We start from the raw sequence: 6,000 nt of genomic DNA, 5'->3' as shown, positions 1-6,000 counted from the left end.
GAAGAAAATTGATGAAAATTACAGGTCATAAAATGGTGAAAAATAGTTGTATACACACATGATAATTCCAAAAAGTCAATCAATGTGACAGTAAACATTTTTATTCCACATTGCAGGCCACATTGTCATAAAATGTCATTATAACCATCTCTCAATTAGTAGAGAAAATTGGAACAGCACCACAAATTCCAAATCCGTGTGCAAGGCCCCCCAAGCAAATATCCGTTTGTAGTAGAAATAGAAGTAAAAAAGGTAGGCAGCACTCCAAAATATTTCTTTAGTGAAAAAATTGACTTTATTAGCCCATAATGTATGGCACCGTTTTGGTTGTGACCAACATTTGTCAAGCCAGGTTGGTCACAATCGAAAAACATTGCCACACATTATGGGCTAATAAAGTCAGTTTTTTCACCAAAGAACTATTTTGGATTGCTGCCTATGCTTTTGCTTCCATCTCTCAATTAGACATCTGCTCAGTTGAAACATTGAGTATATAGGGCTGCGGTGTAGCCCCAGGATTTACATTGAAGTTTTGGTTCGATCAAGGCATTTCCCTTAATTTCAAAATTTAAGTGTTACGGGTCTGGGGGGTGGAACCTCTGTGCCGCGGTGCAAGGAGGGACCCAGAGGGGCGTGACTAAGTATCAAATCAGACCGACCCTGGTCGTACGGCGACTAACGACTCCGTGACCAGGGAGGGACCGAGCAGAGGGACCCGGTGCTACTCTGGGGATGACCTTGTAAGAGAGCAGGTGGCTCCCACGGGTCAGCAGACTGGGACTGACCGGTATAGCGGATGGACACAACAGGCAGGCAGAAGTCTCTGGATAGTTGACGGGTGGTCATGGCACGTGACGGCAGAGCAGGTTGAAGTCTCTAGGTAACAGACAGGAGGTCACGGCAAGTGACAGCAGGAACCTCCAGGTAGGCTATCAGGTAACAGGCAGGTAACAGGCGAGTGCTCCCAGGTGAGTGGGCTAGCAGGCACAGCAGGTAGCAGGCAGGTAACGGGCAGGAACAGGCGGGTAACAGGCGAGTGCTCCCAGGTGAGCGGGCTAGCAGGCACGGCAGGTAGCTGACAGGCAACTGGCAGGTGCTTCCTGGTAAGCAGGCGGCCTTGCCCATAGACAGACTGGCGGACTGGAACAGTAGTCAGGCTGGCAACTGGACCTGAGGGCTGAAGCAGAGGTAAGTATACTGTGCATCAACTTTTGCTCGGGCACCTCCATTTTGGAGGAGGTGCCTTATATTTGGGAGGACCCTAGGCTATTGGCCGGGGACTCCTTAGGACGGCTCGCGCAGCCCCTTTAAGAGAGAGGGAGCGCTCGCCTTAAGCACAGTGCCCGGGAAGCTGCGCGCGCCGGCAGCAGCAGGAAGAGGAGCACAGGAGGACATCGAGTGGAGAGCGGGGAGGTGAGAAGGACGGCGTCTCTGCCTGGTAGGGGGCAGAGACGCCAATGCTACAGTACCCCCCCTTTACGCCCCCTCTTTTTTAGGCCAGAATGAAATTTTTCAAGGAGAAGCAGGGCATGCATGTTCTCCCTGGGTTCCCAAGTTCTCTCTTCTGAGCCAAACCCCTTCCAATCCACCAGAAAAAAGGCTTTTCCTCTTACCCTCTTGGTGGCCAGAATATTCTGTAGCTCAAACACGTCCTCAGCAGAAACAGGAGCAGGGGAAGAACCTGGATTGTTGGAAAAAGAGTTAAAGACAACTGGTTTGAGGAGAGATACGTGGAAGGAGTTGGGAATCCGTAAGGTGGCTGGGAGTTTTAGCTTGTAGGCCACTGGATTGATTTGCTTGAGGACTTCAAATGGACCGATGAACCGAGGACCCAACTTATAGGAGGGTATTTTGAGCCGAACATGTTTGGAGGAGAGCCAAACCTTGTCTCCGGGACGGAATTGAGGCGGATCCAGACGTCTCTTGTCAGCATGTCTCTTCATCTGCTCGGAGGACTGAAGAAGTGCAGACCTAGTACTCTCCCAAATGGTGGAAAATTTGCTGACCAGAGACTCCGCGGCAGGGTTGTCCACAGAAGCGGAGATGGGAAACGGAATCCGGGGATGTTGACCATAGACTATAAAGAACGGAGACTTGGAAGATGATTCGCTCTCATGGTTGTTGTAGGAGAATTCGGCCCATGGCAGGAGATCCACCCAATCAGTATGGTGAGCGTTAACAATGTGCCGGAGGTAGCTTGTAAGGCTCTGGTTGATCCACTCCACTTGACCATTTTACAGAGGATGATAAGCGGAGGAGAATTCCAGGGTGACATCCAGCAGCTTACACGTAGCTTGCCAGAAACGAGAGGTGAACTGAACCCCTCGATCCGACACGATGTGGAGGGGTAGGCCATGGAGACGGAAGATGTGGAGGAAGAAGTCCTTAGCTAGCACTGATGCAGACAGGAGACCAGGCAGGGGGATGAAGTGAGCCATTTTAGAAAAGCAGTCGGCGACCACCCAAATGACTGTACAACCGGCAGAGACAGGGAGATCTGTGATAAAGTCCATAGCAATGTGTTTCCATGGAGCATCAGGTACGGGAAGAGGCAGGAGATGACCGGCTGGTAGATGTCTGGGAACTTTGTTGCGGGCACAGGACGAACAGGCTGAGACGAAGTCTACCACATCCTTGCACAGGGTAGGCCACCAGTAATGCTGGGTGATGAGCAGGAAGGTCTTCTTTTGACCAGCATGGCTGGCTAGTTTAGAAGAATGTCCCCAGTGAAGAACTTCACACGATCTAGTACTGCTACAAACGTCTTACCGGGTGGAAGACGAGTCAGATCCAAGGGGGCCACATTCATCACCTTGGAGGGGTCGATGATGTGCATAGGCTCCTCCTCTTGGTCGGAGGACAGGAAGGATCAGGACAAGGCGTCGGCTTTGACATTCTTGTCCGCCGAGCGGAAATATAGGACGAAGTCGAAGCGGGCGAAGAACAAAGACCACCGGACGCGGATTGAGTCTTTTGGTATTTTGGAGATATGCCAGATTTTTGTGATCCGTATAGATGATCACCGGGTATAGAGCCCCTTCAAGCAGGTAACACCACTCCTCCAGTGCCAACTTGATGGCTAACAATTCTCGGTGTCCAATGGAGTAGTTGCGCTCAGACGAGGAGAAGAGTTTGGAGAAGAAACCACAGGTTACCATTCTCCCGGATGAAGATTTTTGGGTGAGCACCGCTCCGGCTCCGAAGGAGGAAGCATCAACCTCCAGGAAGAACTGTTTGTTGCAGTCTGGATGGTACAGTACTGGGGCAGAGGAGAAGGCTTGCTTTAAGGGAAGGAAGGCCTCCTCAGCTTCGGGCGACCATACCTTGGGATTTGCTCCCTTACAGGTGAGCGCAGATATGGGAGCAGTCCGGGAAGAGAAGTGCGTGATGAAGAGACAATATGTTACAACTCTCCTGTTAGTTTTTTTTTAGTTTGCTGGTCACATGACCATTTTGCCTATTTAATCCGGCTCCGCCCTCCTGGCTTTGCTGGGCTTCATTTGTATTTACTACTGTTGAGCTAGCTTGTTACTCTATTGCCGTTCTCTGTTAATTTTGCTAGGTTTTCTGACCTCTACACTTTTTGTTGTGTGTTTGTCTTTGACTGCTACTATTTCTGCTAGGAGGTGTCCAACTAATCCCAGTCCCTAGATCTTGTAGGGATCCCTCCCCCACATCTATAGGTCTGTGTTCAGACTAGCCAAGGACTTTAGCGGGTCTGATCGCAGGATCAGGTTCCCCGTTACATCGTAGGGATCTAGTTTAGTTCTATTGTAGGGACAGATCTCCTGCCTTTCCTTAGTCTCTGTAGCAGATCATAACAGTAAGTCCAGCCAAGAAAAAAAAAAAAAAAAAAATATATAAAGGGAAAGGATTTTCTCTGGGGAAAGACCTCCAGTTTTCCATCATGATCTCGGTGCAAGATTTGGCTCAACGCTTGCAGGGACTCTCTCTGGAGGTGACCAAGCTCCAACAACACGTGAGTAGCTGTCCTGGAGCGCATTTTGTGGAACCAAAGGTACGTCTGCCTGATTTATTTTTTGGCGAACAACAAGATTTTTTTTATTTTAAAAATGCTTGTCTATTATATTTTCGTTTGAGACCCGGATCCTCTGGTGATGAATCACAGCGCATAGGGTTCATAATGTCACTTTTGCGCAAAGATCCTCAGGCATGGGCCTTCTCCCTCCATCCTAGTGATCCATGCTTTAGTTCAGTGGATAGTTTTTTTTCTGCTTTGGGTTTGTTGTATGATGATCCTGATCGTGTCTCATCTGCTGAGTCTGAATTAAGACGTTTGAGGCAGGGATCAGGTAATGTGGAAAAATATTGTTCTCACTTCCGTCGGTGGTCTGCCCAGGTAGGGTGGAACAATTCAGATTTGAAAAGCTTGTTTCTTGCAGGCCTAGGTGAAAGGGTTAAGGATTTACTGATTGCTTATCCCACACCTGGAAACTTGCAGGAGGCAATGCAATTAGCTATACGGGTGGACAGGAGACTGCGTGCAAGGGTTAATGAGAGCAAATCCTCTGCTATGTCAGCTTCGAGTCCTGAGAGGTTCTGTGCTGACAATGGAGAGCCGATGGAAATTGGGGCGATGGCAGGAAAAAGACCGCCGACTTTCTGAAGGCTTGTGCTTCTATTGCGGAAGTTCTGGTCATTTTATTAAGAACTGTGTGCTTCGTAAGAAGAAAGAAGAAAGAAAAAAAAAAGGTCAGTCATGCCCGAATTGCTTGTTTAAATTCTAAGGGAGTATTCCTATCTGCCACTACTGCTGCTCAGGATGAATTAATTGAATTTCGGGTATTTGTGGATTGTGGATCTACTCTGAATGTGATTGATGGGGGATTCTTGGAAAAACTTAGATTAGAACCTAAAACTTTGTCATTCCCTATTGCTGTGGTTTCTGTCGATGGCTTTCCCTTGAAGAGTGTTACTCACAAGGTCTGTGAATTTCCCCTCACTATTAATGGTATTCATCAAGAGAATTTGGATTTGGTGGTATTGGATAATTTGCCTTCTCCAGTAATATTGGGGTTACCCTGGTTAAAATTGCACAATCCTGTACTGGATTGGTCTACCAATGAAATTAAGTCCTGGAGCCCTAAGTGTTACGACAAGTGTTGTAACAGGCGCATTGCTGCTGTGGATAGAGGGGAATTGCCTGTACCTATTCAGGATTTTTGGAGAGTTTTTTCTGAGGAGGAGTCCCAGGTTTTGCCTCCCCATAGAGACTATGATTGTACCATTGAATTTGTCCCTGGAGCGACTCTTCCTAAGAGTCGTTTATTTAATCTTACTATTCCTCAGAGAAAGGCTTTGGAGGAATACATACAGACAAGCTTGGCCGCTGGTCACATTAGGCCTTCCAAGTCTCCTGTGGCTGTTGGTTTTTTTTTTGTGAAAAAAAAAAGATGGCGGTTTACGTCCTTGTCTGGACTTTCGTGAGATTAATAAAATTACTGTACGCAATCCTTACCCACTGCCATTGATTCCCGATTTATTTAATCAGTTTGTGGGGGCCAAGTGGTTCTCTAAAATTGATCTCCGGGGGGCATACAATTTGTTGCGCATGAAGGAGGGTGATGAATGGAAGACTGCTTTTAACACTCCTGTGGGTCATTTTGAGAATCTGGTGATGCCTTTTGGTCTCACCAATGCTCCAGCATTTTTTCAGAATCTTATTAATGACATCCTTAGACCTTTAATCGGCAAAGATGTGGTTGTGTATTTGGATGACGTTTTGATTTATTCGCCGGATCTGGAGTCTCATTGGCGGAGCGTACGTGAGGTATTACAGTTATTAATGGACAATTCGCTTTTTGCTAAGCTAGAGAAATGTGAGTTCGCTGTACAGAGAATTAGTTTTTTGGGCTACATTGTCTCCAGTGAAGGTTTTGAGATGGACCCGGTTAAAGTTCAGGCTGTACAGGAATGGCCTAGGCCTATTGGTTTGAAATCGATACAGAGGTTTTTGGGTTTCGCCAATTATTACAGAAA

The 6,000-nt window shown here is 47.4% G+C and overlaps 1 pseudogene; it reads right to left on the bottom strand.

Moving 5' to 3' along the window:
- Positions 1-473: 473 nt before the first annotated feature.
- The window catches only part of LOC141152615 (C-reactive protein-like), a 172,792-nt pseudogene continuing 167,265 nt past the window's right edge, over positions 474-6,000 (bottom strand).

This window comes from Phyllobates terribilis, unplaced genomic scaffold, assembly GCF_046119375.1.
Source record: "Phyllobates terribilis strain yellow unplaced genomic scaffold, ASM4611937v1 Scaffold_6__1_contigs__length_29720123, whole genome shotgun sequence".
NCBI classification, from domain to species: Eukaryota; Metazoa; Chordata; class Amphibia; order Anura; family Dendrobatidae; genus Phyllobates; species Phyllobates terribilis.
Note: the sequence above shows the minus strand (reverse complement) of the source record. Positions and strands in the feature narration are given on the sequence as shown.